Here is a 17,078-nt window from a genome sequence, read left to right on the forward strand (position 1 = left end):
TCTGAGGCACTTCTCTCTTCCCATTCATTGTATGAGGAGCCTAGGAGTCTAACTTGGCTTTGTGGGTCACAGTGTTGTTCCTTTTGATTTTTCTAGGCACCTAAAAGTGAGGCACTGCAGCGCCGAAGTCCCTTTTTGTGTCCAGGCCAACATGCTTCATCTTCAAAAGATGAAGCAATATTAACCAAAGTCATGATCCTGAGAGAGGCCAAGTGTGCTTCACTCCCCCTGAATTGAATCAGCTCGGCAGCTCTAAGTTGCCAAGAATGTCTGCCTCACCTTTCAGATTTTGGATGGCATCACTCTTTCACAAGCTGCTCATGCTAAAATAAAACCCATCATCCCTATTGATCATTTGTCAGCAGCAAAAGCCTGTTTGCAACAATTTCCTCATGTCACCATCAGACCAAGTGCTGGTACTTCTGCAGAGCATGATGAGACATTCGGCAAGCTTTTTGCATTTTCTGCTCAGATCTCTCACAATGGAAATATATGGCCCGTTAGGACAAAAGTATTGAATGTGTGTGTCACTTAGCGCCATTATAAATGGCCTTGCTAAGTTCATTGTTTTTAATTAAATGAATATATTTAGTCTTTGTAGGGCTCAACATGTGTTTGGGTAAATAAATGTTTTCAGAATTTAACTCCGTCTCTCCTAATTTTTCTCTGGCACTCCACAATAAAACTTTCCTTTCCTTGACACTGAATAATGAGTGGCAAAGAAAATGTCCAGCTTGTTTGTATACTTTCTCCACCCTGTCCTTGAAACCAAGGATTCTCACTTTCTCTGCTTACAAGGGAATCTCACTGTGCATAGGCAGTGGTGGGGGTGGGGGTGGGGGAAAGGAGGGTGTTGCCCTCTCCCCCAACTGCAAGCCTCATGGGCAGGCGGCCTGAGTATGCAATGCAATGAGTTCTGCAGAGGAGACAGAGGTGGTGCTCCCAGTTTGTGCCCATGAGGCAGGAAGTCAGAATTTTGTTTATTAACAGAGTGATTAACAGGTGATTAAGATAAGAAGGGACTGTTTCTTATGATCTGTTCCAAGCTTGGTGAACTGCAAAAAGTGAGTAACCTAAATGATAGAAAGTAATTGTAGATTTTTCTATGCTTGTTTCAATTGTTGTATTCAAGAGGTGGTAACAAAGTTACTAATATCTTTCTTTAAGCAGATAACTGATTTTTTAGACAAAGGAAATGCAGTATATCTCTCTACCTGGATGTCAGTAAGGCATTTGTTATGGTTCCACGTAAGAAATTATTAGCTAAACTGGAGAAGATGGGAATTCATAGAAAAACTGAAAGGTGGATAAGGAACTGGTTAAAGGGAAGACTACAACAGGTCATACTGAAAGGTGAACTATCAGGCTGGAGGGAGGTTACTAGTGGAGTTCCTCAGGGATCACTCTTAGAACCAACTTTATTTAACATTTTTATTACTGACCTTGGCACAAAAAGTGAAAGTGTGCTGTGATGTTCCCCTCTGGTGTTATCTGGGACCAGTGACCTGCTAGGTCACTCCAATCCTTGATTCTTGGAGCCAGCCTTACCCTGCTCTGTGGTGAGAACCCCCACTCCTGGGCTATTCACGCACAGCCTCTGGCATGTAAGCTGCTCCTTGGATTGTGCAACCGAATAACACTAGCCAATATCTCCGGTCCCAGACACAACCCTAGAAACCTCAGTCTTGCAGTGTCCAGTTATGCTTAGAGGATGCTGAAAGCTTATATGAGTTTGTCAATTTAACAAAGAAATTGATATGTACCAGGCTTGTTATCCCAAGGGGAGTCTGACACACTTCAAACCAAACGCGCTGCTTCAGGTAGAATAAACAAACAGATTTATTAACTGCAAAGATAAATTTTAAGTGATTAAGCATAACTAGTCAGATTTGGTCAAATGAAATAAAAACAAAACTCATTCTAAGATGATCTTAACACTTTCAATGCCCTTACAAACTTAGATGCTTCTCACCACAGGCTGGCAGGTTGCTCTTCAGCCAGGCTCTCCCCTTTGATCAGCGCTTCAGTTGCTTGGTGGTGGTGTCTGTAGATGTAGGTAGAAGAGAGAGAAAAGAGCATGGCAAACGTGTCTCCCTTTTATCATGTTCTTTCTTCCCTTTTGTCTTTGCCCCCACCTTCAGAGATGGGTGAGCATTACCTCATCGCAGTTCCAAACTGACCAAAGGAAGGGGGGTGACTCCCTCGAGAGTCCAACAGATTCTTTTGTTGCTGTCTAGGTCAGCATCCTTTGTTCTTGTGAGGCTGGGCAGGGTTTGTCCCGTACATGCCCTAATGAGGTGTGAACTGCCTCTCAGCTCTTGGAGAGTTTTTCCTGGGTTTATTTTAAGCTATGAGGATACAACTACATACACAAAATTAGAACCTTACTATAACATTACTACCTTATTATAACGTTACTGTAACAACAATGCTCAGCGTATCCTGAGCCTTCCAAAGACACCCAACATGACAAACTTTTCACTGATAACCACACAATCATTTTACAAGGATGAACATGGTGGTGCTGGGTGTTCCCCCAAGATACAGAGCGTCACATGTGCTAATAAAATTTGCAGAAGACACAAAGTTGTGAGGTATTGCCAGTACCGAGGAGGACCAGAATATCATACAAGAAGATCTGGATGACCTTGTAAACTGGAGTAATAGAAATGGGATGACATTTAATGGTGCAAAGTGCAAGGTCATACATTTAGAGACTAAGAACAAGAATTTTTTGCTATAAGCTGAGGACTTATCAGTTGAAAGTGACAGTGGCGGAGAAAGAGCTTGGGGAATTGGTTGATCACAGGTTGACTATGAGCCATCAATGTAATATGGGTGTGAGAAGGCTAATGTGGTCCTGGGGTGCATAAACCGAGGTATTTCCAGTAAAGACAGGGAAGTGTTAGTACCATTATACAAGGCACTGGTGAGACCTCATCTGGAATACTGTGTGTAGTTCTGGTCTCCCATGTTTAAGAAAGATTAATTCAAACTGGAACAGGTGCAGAGAAGGGCGACTAGAATGATCCAAGGAATGGAAAACCGACATTGTGAGAGGAGACTCAAAGAGCATGGCTTGTTTAGTCTAACCAATAGAAGGCTGAGGGGAGATAGGATTGCTCTGTATAAATATTTCAGAGGGATAAATACCAGGGAGGGAAAGGAGTTATTTAAGTTAAGCATCAATGTGGACACAAGAACAAATGGATATAAACTGGCCATCAACAAGTTTAGGCTTAAAATTAGATGAAAGTTTCTAATCATCAGAGGAGTGAAGTTCTGGAACAGCCTCCCAAGGGGAGTAGTGGGGACAAAAAACCTAATTGGCTTCAAGACTGATCTTGATAAGTTTATAGAGGGGGTGGTATGATGGGACTGCCTATAATGGTGTGTGGCCCATCAGCGACTCCCAATAGCAAACATCCCCAATGGCTAGAGACAGGACACTAGATGGGGAGGGCTCTGAGTTACTACAGAGAATTCTTTCCCAGGTATCTGCCTAGTAAGTCTTGCCCACATGCTCAGGATCTAACTGATCTCTGTATTTGGGGTCGGGAAGGAATTTTCCCCTGGGTCAGATTGGCAGAGCACAGGGCACTTGCAAGTTTAATCTAGTGTAAATGGCAGTTTCTCTGTAATTTGAAGTCTTTAAAGACATGATCTGAGGACTTCAGTTACTCAACCAGAGGTTAGGGGTCTATTTCATGAGTGGATGGGTGAGGTTCTGTGGCCTACAATGTGCAGGTCAGACTAGATGATCACGATGGTTCCTTCTGACTTTAGTAAGAGTATCTGAGCAAGAATATATATTACAATTTTAATGTGTCCCATAAGTGACTTGCCACAAGATATAAAACATGTTAGTGGTAGAGCTGAGTGAGTTTAATATTTATTTAATTTTCTTTCTCTATATAGGAATTGGATACAATGTTCCTGTCAGATATTTCTAAATTGTTATCTGCAAAAACACTGGAGTTTTCAAAAAGAAAAGGAGTACTTGTGGCACCTTAGAGACTAACAAATTTATTAGAGCATAAGCTTGAAGTGAGCTGTAGCTCACGAAAGCTTATGCTTTAATAAATTTGTTAGTCTCTAAGGTGCCACAAGTACTCCTTTTCTTTTTGCGAATACAGACTAACACGGCTGCTACTCTGAAACTGGAGTTTTCAGTTGCCTAAGTAGCCTCTGGAATCATGGTTAAAATTGCGGCCCCCCCCAAATCTGAAATGGCACTCCCCTATGGGAAGGCATGGAATTTGTTGTCCCCATGCATGGCCCCATTGGCCTGACTGGAGCCACCCTCCCAGGTATAGAAGTCAAACTACGTCTATGCCAATGTGGCATCCACTTATGCAGCAACTTTATACTAGCTGCACAATATAAGGTCACTCAACTAACATCCTTTTGGGTTGTAATTTGAGTTGCTGTCCTGAGAAAACAGGGGTAGGTCCTGAATACATACCTGAGCCATGGCTGTGTAGCTACCGATGAGGGGTCAAAAACAATTACAAGCCAGCTACCTCGAGTATTTTGTGTAGTAGCTAAAATATTCTGTCAGCTTGATTTTATGGAGCACTGATAGCATTTTTAAGAGTTGGTTCTTTTTGTCATCACTGCTGTGTAATTATCTTTTTTGGAAGTTTTTATTCTTTGCATTGCCTTCACTTCTGCATTTTTAAATTCAGGAAGCAAGCAAAGGAAGTTAAAATAGACAGGAAAAGTACTCAACAGTATGGAAATTGCCCATCACAGAAGAAAACTCTTCCTTGGAGATGGAGCATCAAGTATATATTCAAATGGAATATGTAAGTAGCACAAAGCAACTCTTTTAGATAGCAGATCAGTACACCAGTGCAAGATGTTGAAATACAAATGTTCCTAATTGCAGTGGGACCTATAATGTATCTAGTAGTGGTCTTTTGCTGTAAGATTTGTATGTCTGTTATCATAAGTAGCTAGTCAGCAATGACCATATTATTGTGTGAAGTATGGAATGCATAGGTTTCTCTTCTGTTTCATAACCACTTGGGTTAATAAGGCCCCCACAGTATGGATGACGTCCATATTAGACAACTGGGAACCTTTAAGGCTACTTTAAGGGAGGAGAACTTCAGGACTATTAACACAGCAGCCCCTAGGTGTTAGACAGGATTATATAGCAGGGCATCTCTTTTTCCAGTATTTGTGGGACATTCATCTAATTCAGGACTGAAATGAAGGAGGATAGCAACTTGGGTTTGGCTAAGATTATAATTTGTACGATGGCACAGTCATATGTCAAGTGTTTTTTACAACTTAGTAAAAAGAAAAGGAGTACTTGTGACACCTTAGAGACTAACAAATTTATTTGAGCATAAGCTTTCTTGAGCTACAGCTCACTTAGTGAGAGAAGTGATAGCTGTTACCTTCAAGAAACAAGAATAGTCCTGAACAGAGAGGCCACCTAGTATGGGCTTCTCAACTCCCTTACTACAGTAGAGATGTTCTTCCTAATCTGTCTGCTATTTCAGTTAATGGAGAGTGCAAATTTAGGTTAATTTCAGATGCTAACTTGTTAGCTAAAGAACAAAGTTTTTTTGTTTTTTTTTTTTTAAATAGCACTTTTTTGGTTCAGGGCGAAGGCTGAAAAGAGTGTTCTTTGTGCCGAGAGCAAAAGGAGCTGTTTCCTCCTATTTGATTCCTTCTGCATTTAGGGACACGGGAGTTTGTACTGTCCCTGTAAATAAACAAGATTGCATCTGAGAAATACCTATCGTCAGTTTCTACTCCTAACCGGAACATTCCCCAAGCCCCAAACTTTGGCAAACCACCCAGGTCGAAAAGGGGCAACAATATCCTTTCATTTCATGCCTGCAGTCAATGCAAATGCACTCTCTTATGAGTGTGTACAACAGATCTGAGATAGCATTCTGTGCCCACAAGCCAGCTAGCTAGTCATCTGAACCTTGTTTGCATTTGTAATTTTTTTGTTTTTTCAGGCCCCAAATGAGGTCCCTCTAAAAACGTGGCTCATTATATTAAATAATTTAGATGTCGCAAAGCTTTAGTTATTGCTTTGAACCTCATTTTTGAAAACATAAAAATAGGTTTTGCACAGCCTGCCTGACAGAGACAGAGAGGTTGTGTGGGCAGGTTGTTCCAGAATATGACTGTAGAATGCCTATTAAGAGTTATACTTTTATTATAATAGTGCTGGGAGGGTTCCTTCTGAAAGAATGTTCAGTGAGTTTCAGCTCCTTCCTTGTTGAGAACTGAAGTCAATAATGCATTGGGTAAGTTTTGACGCATTAGCCACTAACAACTGATATGCAGCACTTGAAGAATAAATAATAGAATGTTTTTGCTGCTTCCCTCTCCCCCTTACTTATTATCACATTAGCATCCTCCAATGTGGATTATTGTCATTATCAGCTAATTCACCAAACCACTGCTTTAGCAATCATTTCCTTGCTTCCAGGCATTATGCAAAGATAGCTGTAGCATATTCAAATTAGTTTGAAGAGTGACTTTGAACTAGATAATTTATTTGAATATTTTTTTAGTAGTTATTTTATTTTGCGGAAAATCAAGACTTGACCAACCATTTGAATGTGTGTGTTTAGGGTGTTCAATTTCTTGCTATCCCAAGTGCAAATTCCCCTCTTTAAGCTTGTACCTGCTTTCAAGCCACCCCCTACACCTGGAATAGCCTATCAGTTCCCATGTGTTAAGTGCCTCCCCTCTGTGCTGTCAAAGCACTGGAAGGCCCATCCCTCTCCTGAAGCATTCCAGATAGGATGATGATATGCCCTTCTATAGTGTCTTCCTTCCGAGGGTCTCCAAGTGATATAGAATCACTAATGGATTCACTTCCCAACATCCTGTGAAGTAGGAAAGTACTGTTAACCCCACTTTGCACAGAAACTAGTTGACCTTCCCAAGATCACACAGGAAATCTGTGGCAGAGCCACAAATGGAACCCAGATTTCCTGAGACCCAATGTTGTGTCCTAACCACAAATGTTCCTCCTGCCCTCTGTTCAGATTTGTTTGGCATTCCCCTTTGTTGGGTCTTTCAGATCTCCCCTCTTTTGGGCAAGGACTTTGTTATATATCTGGCACCTTTTCTCCATTGTGCAGCTGCTGAGCTATGTGATTGATTTTCAGCATTCATGATGAGCTAACATCTTTTCCCAGTTTTAGACATGGGGTAATTTTAACTTTGTGGCCTGAATATCTTTATGTAGAGCTGGGATTGTGAGGCTCAACTGTCAAGAGTTAGACCAGTGTCTTCTGTGAGTCACAAACATGAATTATCCCATTATAATGTACACTTCAAAACTCTTTGTGCTGACACCTCCTTACATAGTGCGCATTTGAACTCCGTAGTTTGTAGTACTGGCTTTGCAGCCTATCCATATGTCAGGCTCATCAGTTCTTAGATTGGTGCAGTAGGAGAATATAAAAATATAAAAGAACTGGCAGACCTCTAAGGTGGATAGAGAGCTAAGCCAGTAATGCAAACAACAGAGTACATGAAGGGATGTAGGTCAGTAGTTAAAAAGAAAGGCACCATTTTCCATCAGCAGATTCTACCACACTGTGCCTGGAGAAACCAGTGTATCTTGGAGCTCAGCTGAACTTAACTTGCTACTCAATAAGGAAAGCTTCTTCTTGGTTTCTCTGCAGACCACAAAAGTTTTGAACAATACTGGATTTGTTTGCGGCTTTGTTTTCGGATACCGACAGATCATTTCCAAGAGACACCGTGAGCATCTACTTGTCCATCAGGCAGCCAGCCTGCCTGACATTCCCTTTGTGAAGCCCTTTTCAGGGATCACTCTGCAGCTTGGCTTTAAAACCCACCGTTTATTTCCAGGCACTCGGCTCTTTTATGAGTATATTTACAGAGGACCAGTAAATATGTTTGATGGTAAATATTCCCGGCACTACTGAGGAGGAGTTGCATCTGATTTTACTGTTACTTTATTAGTGTATCTCCCAAGTGCAAATGCCAGACTCCTGCTGGTTATACACCTGAGCCTGCTGCAGCGGTGTCTTCTGATCCACAGATGCTAAATTGGCTCCCTGAAGCAATGGAGACCGGGTCCCAAAAACGAGCTCTTTGTTGATTTCTTGTTTGGTTTTAAAGCATTTTTACGTGTGCCAACTCCCACTTTGGCTTTCTATCAGCATCTGTATAGGATTTTGTGTGGTAATGCCAGAGAGGACCAAAGCTTTGGGCTGTGCAGTGTACAGAACAGAATTTACCAAGATGTTAGCCAAAAGCTAAGGCTGTACTTTCCAAACCTTGTATTTAGAGTTAGGTTCCTACATTCACATTCACATGCTTCTCTAAAAGTGGCCTGATGTACAGAGGTGCTGAAGTGACTGCAGCTCCTATTGTTCCAACATGCTGCCTACATCATAAGTCAACGGTCGCTGCAAAGGAAATTCAGGTCACTTTTGTTTAGGAGCCTAAGTTTAGGCAGCTAGGTTTGCAAATGGTGTTCCGTATCCAACATGCTATGGGTGAAATCCTAGTCCCATTTAACTCAGTGACAAAACTCCCTTTGACTTAAATGGGGCCAGGATTTCACCTCATAACTTTAGAAACCACTGTGTGTCAGCACATAGCACCTGGGTGTTTTATTCATAGCAGGAACTCCTCTTGTATTGTGGCAATTTGAATACGGACTCCAATTCAAGATCTTTCTTGATATTCAAGGCTTTTTTTGAAACTGGCCCTCACTCCCTGAGAGCTTGCCCCTTCCTCCCTCAGCCCAATTGTGCATTGCTGGATCCGCAGCACGGTGAAAAACAGTGCGAGGGACATTAGCACAGGAGATAGAACTCTCATAGGGACAGGGCTATGGAACTCTATATCTGAGAGAGGAATGACCACAGGCCTTCCCATGTTCACAACTAAATGCAAGCTCATTCAATCAGTTTGTGTGTTCCACATGTAAACATACACATCTATAAGCCAGCCAGGCTATTTCTCCTCTAGGCTGGCACAGAAGAAAGAGATTGTTGTTGTTTCTCTTTTTGGTGCTCAGATACTACAGTGGTGGAGGCTGCATATGTACTTAGATGGATTAGATTATTGCATCTCTTACAGCTTTGACAAATGGAAATATGACTGGCCAAGAAAGGTTTTAAATCCAAGAGCTGTACTTGCCAATAGCTTGTAATACTTTTTTTAAATTCCTCATAGAAGTTAGACAGAAATGGCTGAAGTTCATCTGTACCATCCCCAATAGTACAGGTTACTTCCCTACAGTATTGTATATTCTTCAGTGCTTTGGGTACTTTTGTAAGTAGCCTCTATTTCTGCACATGCAACTTTCTGTGTGCACTTTTCCTGTGCTAATGCCTGCAGACACACCCCCATCAATTATAGAAGAAGCATGGCCTGGTGTTTGCGTGTGCAAAGCTGCATGCATAGAAATATCAGCACCTAAATGTTTATAATGATGAGGCTTCCATCAGTCCCCTTCAATGCCGTAGTCTAATGGACCACATAGAGCCATCAAAGTTACAGCTACAAGGGGTGCCTTAATTCATCCATCCCAGCTTCCTCTTACTGTAAGATTATTTCTTATGGTTCACTTGCTAATGCCTTGTCCAGTCAAATTTAAGGACTCCTAAATGATGGAAGTTCAGTCACTTCTTGGACTATACATAGGAGCTCTCCATCAGGAATATTCAACCTATATTCTCTCAATTTTATTCCATTACTCCTAGTTATTCCTTCCTGCACTATGCAAATAGTTCTTCTTCCACCCTGAGTGTTTACACTCTTTGAATGTCAAGTACATGGTTACAGGTTTCAGAGTAGCAGCCGTGTTAGTCTTTATCCGCAAAGGAGTACTTGTGGCACCTTAGAGACTAACAAATTTATTTGAGCATAAGCTTTCATGGGCTACCTCCCCAGAGGCTCTTTAGTTCTTTGTCTTTACTCATAAATTAACCCCCTCTGATCATTTTGTAGCTCATCTTGGTGGCACTCCCTGTTTGACAGCATCATCCTGGTAATACAGACTGCCGCTAAATGAGAGGATAATTTCAGATGTGATATGTCAAGAGCCATACAGTGGCCACTATTACAATTTTTAAAACCCTTCCAAGTAATTAACCTACAGCAGTGGCTGTCAACCTTTCCAGACTAGTGTACCCCTTGTAGGAATCAGATTTGTCTTGCGTACCCCCAAGTTTCACCTCACTTAAAAACTACTAGCTTACAAAATCAGACATAAAAATACCAAGCTGTCACAGCACACTATTACTGAAAATTTGCTTCCTTTCTCATTGTTACCATATAATTATAAAATAAATCAATTTTCATTCTATAGTATATAGAGCAGTATAAATGTCATTTTCTGTATGAAATTTTAGCTTGTACTGACTTTACTAGGGATTTTTTGTAGCCTATTGTAAAACTAGGCAAATATCTAGATGATTTAATACACCCCCAAGAAGACCTCTAAGTACCTCAGGGGTACACGTGCCCCTGGTTGAGAACCACTAACCTAAAGTATTCATGTTGCCACAGTCACACTAGCTCTTTGCAAGGGCAAAATTATGAGACGTTTAATGACGGTCACTATGCATAGCATGACACTTTTGTGAATCCAGCCCAAAATTGCATTGCCCTCTCAACCTACTATCTTTTGCTTATTGTTATAATGTTAGTTGCTTTAATTGCTGCCCTTAATGGGACCTTGCACAAGTTCATTAACCCCCTTCATGGAAAGGTTTTGCGCAGGATCATATTTCACCTGGGGTTTCCAATTTTTGTTTCCTCATTTCTAGTCCTCGTCTTGGAATCTAACATTAGTTCATGTGGCTTCCCTATAGCACAATTGCATTTGCAGTATCCACTTTAAAACTTCATTCATATCTCATTTGTTTCTTTGTATTGATCTCCTTTTCTATTAGTCATTCTGCGCTTTTTACATACGCTTTCTCTCCTTGCAAATAATAATGTTATGCACACGGTAACAGTGCTGGAAAACTTTTCATCTTGCAGTGCCCTCCTCCACAAGTATCTAATCTTATCCTTCTCTATTTAGCTAACTAATCTATCAGATCCAAACTTCCCCAACATTTGGGTGTGTGTGGATTTGGGGTTTTAATTCAGGCCTATCACTAGAAAGAAAATACTGAAAGGTCACTTAATCTTACTTTAAAAAAGAAAAGGAGTACTTGTGGCACCTTAGAGACTAACAAATTTATTTGAGCATAAGCTTTTGTGAGCTACAGCACACTTCATCGGATGCATTTAGTTTGTTAGTCTCTAAGGTGCCACAAGTCCTCCCTTTCTTTTTGCGGATACAGACTATCACGGCTGCTACTCTGAAACCTGTCATTAATCTTACTTCGTTCATTGTATGAAAACATTACCGTATAACTGAAAGGTATAAAAGCATTTTAAAAGGAAAAATGCCTACCTGCAAACATAGCATCACTGCTTTGGCTATGAAAGTGTTTCATTTAAGCCAAGTAGTCGTTTTCTTTTCTCCTTACTTTTTACTGTTTCTTTAAATCTCATTGAAAGCAAGCTTTTCTTCATAAAATGATATTTCAGGGTTTCCACTCAATGATATTGACTTTCTGTTGGTAGCAAAGGTAAAAGCTAGTAATTTAAAATGTCCGGTCAATTGCTCTCCTGCCTGCATTATATGCCTAATTTCCCAAAGTACATATGCCATTATACACTATACGATCATTAACACAGCAGGTGCAGTTAGAGACAGCCTGCAGAGTGTTAATAAAAGGTATAATGAAGAACAAAAGACATTTTCCAATGACTATAAAGAAGTTGTCCGAGGGAATTAAAAATTGCTGTTCTGTGTCATATTGCACTTGCCTTGCATACACTTGCCTGCTCTAATGAGCGTGGCAATCCAGTATCACACTCTTGGTGCTTAAATATTTGCAGAAATAGGCAAGTGAATTTGATAAAGACCTAGGAAAAGGTTACTCTGGATCAGGGAGCTGGAAAAGCCAGATTTTACCTGCAGCAACTAACTCTTTATCTTCTGTTGCTTAAATGCTAATCTGGTCATTAATGGCAGGAGTCAAATAAGCATTTTTCTGAGTTCAGTAATACATTTGCACTGAGCCATGTCATCACTGTTAGTACCCTAATTACGTAACTCAGTCGCTACCCACTGCCTACATCTTCTATTTTTAATACAGACCTAAGGCTGCTATCCTACATAAGGATGGGGTCATTTTTAAAAATTGCGTAATTATGGTCTCTCATTCAAATGTAACATTGTTTTAAATGAAAGCTTTTGCACGTGCCACACTTACAAATCCTATTATCATCTGTTGGACAGTTTGACTTCTGGAATAGTCAGTTCTGAAGCTTAAAGAGAAAACAAAGCATGTTGTGCAGATATCAGAACATAGCGTCCACTTTGGGATTTCTTTTAACTACATCAGGGACAGAACAGAAAACCAGAGTGTTTTAGTTATTAAACAGAAAATATAGACAGTGTTCCCCAACAGTTGCCTATTTTTGCTTCCGTATTCATTTTTTTCCATATGTGTTGAGAAACAGAGTGCAGGGAGACACAAATCTTCTGGTAGATCAGCTGCAATTGGTAGCGGAAGTCCAAGGTCCATACACTTTATAATCTGCTGACTAGTCCGACATTGACCTTTATGAGTATCGAAGAATATTTGACAGAGTAGCCATGGCCGGGAAATGCAAAATTCCATTTGAACAAGGGAATGAGAACGATGCTTTCTGAGTGGAAATTGTCTAATGGGATGAATGCCAGTTCATCCCTGGGAAATTGACTTATAAAGCTGTATATGGACACAACCTAGGCAAAATTCTTGTATTCTGTTGAACTTGTACTTTGTATTTGGTCTATGACATAGCCAAAAAATCTTTTTCTCTTTGGCTTTTTCTTGTAATGTTCATTCACTTCAGTATCCAGAAAATCTAGAGATGGAAAAGATCTATTGGATTATCTAGCCCATGTATCTGCTAGAGCAATATTGTTTTCTTTTGTACATTTATTAGTGTTTTGTCTGATCAATTTTATTTGAGTAAAGTGATGTTTCTTCCACTTCAACTCCTGGGAGACTCTTCCACAGGTTAACAGAATCATCTACTCTCCGGGAGATTTTCCTGACACTCTTAATTTTTCCTTTCTTAATTTCATCCGTTCACTCTTAGTTGCACTTCCTTTGAATATGCTAAACAATTCCCTTTTCAGTTAGTTTAAAAAGTGTTCCTTTGTTCACCTGGCTGTGGCTGTCACTTAGTCTAGCTATAAATGTTTAAGTCTTCTACTCTTTTCTTGTAAATGAATCCCTCTATCCTCCTAACTGTTTTTACTGCTCTTCTTTGAACTCTCTCCAGTGTACCGGCATCTTTCAGGTAGCATGACCCTAAGAAATGAACAAAGTGTTCCAGATGTGATTGTACCATTGCCATGTACAGAGGGACTTTTACATCCCACATTTCATGCTATGATGCCTTTGCTATTTTTCCCCTGCCACATTGCTTTGTAAATGTACTACAAGCTACTCCTGTCCAGGTTTCTCCCACTGTGTACAGATGTTTCATACTGTTTCTCTCCCCTCCCTCCTTCCCTCTCCCCCCTCCCCATTTGAATTAGAGTAGCTGCTTTATTTCCACACTGAATCCCATTTTCTTACTTTTTTCCTAAGTTTCTTATCTCTCTCTAGGTCCCTTTCTATTATTTCTCTGTAGTCATTGGTGTTTGCAGTTCATCCCAGTTTAGTACATCTGGAAATCTGCTCTTTATTCCCTATTCTAGCAGATTATTGAAAGTACTATATAACACAGAAGTTAACAGAGGTCTCTGCAGCACTTCCCAAGGCACAGTAGTTGATCTTTATAGTAACCATTTATTTATACTCCACTTGTTTACAAACCAAGTGACACGTTCATAACCATAACAATTCATGCTGAGATTAAGATTTTATTAAACACTATGAAATACAATAATATTTTATGCTATGTATAGTATAAAAAGCTACTCGAATTCAATAAACAATAGGTCAGTACATTACATCAGTTGTTTTCCCTGTAGCTGCTAATTTTACTATTATTACTGTTGTTTGTTGATCTAGCAAAAAAAAATTCGGCAAGCAACATATGGGAGTTTTGGAGGTTACATTTTTTGTTGTGTTACCATTGAAGTCTGGTTCACAAAGGATAACATTCACTTGCAGAGAAAAAACATTGCTTTGCTTTTGTTACAAAACCATTCCAGATGGCTAGAAATTAGGGATTTATGGCCGAGGTTTTCAAAAACACTCAGCACTGGCCTCTCTCTGATTTCACTGAAGTCCATGGGACAGCTCCCCTGATTTCAGTGAGAGCAGAGTTAGGTCAACTCTTGAGTGCTTTTGGAAATCCCTCTGTAAGGGTAAAGTCCTGCCTGGCCTCACTGAAACAAATGGAATTTTAGCCACTGATTTCAGTATGGCCAAAATTTAAACCTTGGATGCTGTCAGAGAAGGATTCCCCAGGTGCAGGAATATCTGACAGCCATAAGGCTGTCTTCCAAGGGCCCCAGGATAGGAGATACATCATAGGCAGGCTGGGAATAAGGCAGGCAAGGCAGAATTGAAGCACACAGCTCTGTGGACATTCTGGGCAATGCTGCAGCCCATAGGCAACCTTGGAAAACTGTCATCATTTAGACAGGTCCCCAAGGCTTTCTAAATTACGCTGTGTGCCAGAAAGCAGCCCAGGACTGGGAGGGAACAAGGGGAGCTTAAACCCAGCATAACCCTCATTGCTCCAAACTGTCAGTTCTATATTGCTCCTCTTTTCTTCCTCCAAAATTTTCCTGGTAAGAACCAATTCTATCCATATTGTCTATGTTTCTGGTCTTGGATCTGGTCAGAACAAAATCTTACCATGCACTTGGAACCAACCATGCAACAACAGCAAGGAAGGGTCATTTGTTCCATTTATTTCAGGGAGCACAATTATCCTACCATTCCCCCACTATATTGTTTAACATTTTATTTCCCGTCCTGATGGGCGAATGGAGACTTAGCTCACTCCAGTTCCTTCCCTCAGACTTTAGTGGCACTTTCTCCTCCTGATCTTCTGACTCTGTTATCCAAAATACTCTCCAAGTTTGTCACCTGTGAGTCTAGGGGTATGTGGAGCCGGGAGATATAATTCCTAGCTTGGGTAGACATATCCACGCTTGCTCTCATTGTGCTAGTGCCCTAAAAATAGAAGTGTAGTCACCATAGCGGCAGGAGCAGCTAGTTGTCCCAAGTACAATCGTGTCTGAGACTCTAGGTACATACTCAGGGCAGCTAGCCCTTCCTGCTGCTTGCACTGCCACAGCTACACTTCTGTTTTTAGCGAGCTAGCTTGATCAGAGCTAGTGCGGGTGTGCCTATCTGAGCTGGGAATTGCAGACATACCCCAAGTTGTTAAATTGAGCATCTAGAGATGCAGTTTCTCTGTCATTATTTGTTCAATTATTTTATTATGGATAGAAATTAGGCATATGGGAGTAGAATTGCTGTTTCTGTTTTTGAAAATCCAGTGCTGCATTTGCTTTTCTCTAATCTTCTGGCACTCCCTAAGTTATCCAGGATTTGTTTGTTTGTTTGTTTGTTTTAAAGGCAGTGGTACAGTAATTTGTTTGCTAATTCTCTTGGGGCCCAGTTCAATTCCTTTGACGTTAATGGGAGTCTTTCTGTTGACCTTAGTTAAATCTTAGTACCCAGCATGCATTTCATTCATACTGAATGACTTTGTATATATTCACATTCTCCAAGTATTTACAAATCAGCTTTTTAACAACATGTCTTTTAATAAGGTTTTCCTCCCTTCTTCTTTGTCAGAGTTTCTTTTCTTTATTTTTCTTGCTGACAGCTGATTTTCAAAGCTGCAATTCAGTATCTCAGACATTTTCCATTCATCATTAATTTCAGCCCCCCTATAATTTATTAATGGTATTGTAAAGTTGTTGTTCCTGCAAACACCAATAAAAAAGATATTTTAAACTATTTAAGGGCTTGATGCTGAATAATCTCCACTCCTACAAATTGTCATATGGGCAGAGTAAGGGTTTGTAGGCCCCAAAGGAGCTGAATTGGGCATTTCCAAAACAGATCTGTGACTGTAAAATCAAACCCCAGCACAAAAATGTACAGTGGCAAAAAAAAGATTGAAATTAGTTTAGAGTAAATAGTGAGATTTAAAAGATACATTCTCAGTGGCAACTGATCACTAATACATAATGAAAATAGTCCACTGGTGGTAAATAGCCATTATTATAAATCTAGGTATTTTAGACATTAATTATGTTTAATTGTATAGACAGGATTGACAAAGAGAATATTTTCTCTCAAGTCAGCTAATATTTTCTGCTCAGGAGAGCATTAAATAACAGAGCATCATTTTGCTAGTTAAATTGAACTTTGGGCTTCTTCCTCCTACATAATAATGAGTATCTGCATCACACGACACATTCCAAAGTTATGAGCTGATGAGCCATTATTCCTTTAAGGAAAAGATTTCACTGAAGATTTCAACTACTTTAATCTGTACTAATGATGAGGAGACTTACAGAAATGCAATGAGGAGCTGTCCGCCACGGGAACTGAGACAAGTGTTGCAGGAAGTGCGGCTACTCCAACGAGACCTTGCCCCACGTCCTGTGCAGCTGAAAGCCCCACTCCAGAGCCTGGCAGCTGCGCCACAATGCCATCCAGAACCGCCTAGCGAAAGCCATCGCACCGCACCTGGGGGAGGTCGCCGTGAACTGCGCCATCCCTGGTACTGACAGCCAGTTGCGACCTGACATGGTAGTCACCGACGAGGCCCAGAAAAAGATCATCCTCATCGACATCACAGTCTCCTTCGAGAACAGGACCCTGGCCTTCCGAGAAGCCCAAGCTCATAAGCTGGAAAAATACGCCCCCCTGGCCAACACCCTGAGAGCGAAGGGCTACGAGGTGCAGATGGATGCCCTGATCGTAGGAGCCCTGGGCGCTTGGGACCCCTGCAACGAGCGTGTGCTGTGGACCTGCGGGATCGATCAACACTATGCACGGCTCATGCGGTGCCTC

The 17,078-nt window shown here is 40.8% G+C and overlaps 1 long non-coding RNA gene across 1 annotated transcript; it reads left to right on the top strand.

Annotated features, from left to right (window-relative positions):
* The first annotated feature begins 2,262 nt into the window (after window positions 1-2,262).
* Window positions 2,263-16,743, top strand: LOC122458746. Its single transcript, XR_006278965.1, has 3 exons — window positions 2,263-2,275; window positions 11,608-11,612; window positions 16,591-16,743. It is a non-coding gene; the product is annotated as an uncharacterized LOC122458746 (long non-coding RNA).
* Window positions 16,744-17,078: the final 335 nt, after the last annotated feature.

The sequence above is a fragment of the Dermochelys coriacea genome, chromosome 2 (genome assembly GCF_009764565.3).
Source record: "Dermochelys coriacea isolate rDerCor1 chromosome 2, rDerCor1.pri.v4, whole genome shotgun sequence".
Classification (NCBI taxonomy): Eukaryota; Metazoa; Chordata; order Testudines; family Dermochelyidae; genus Dermochelys; species Dermochelys coriacea.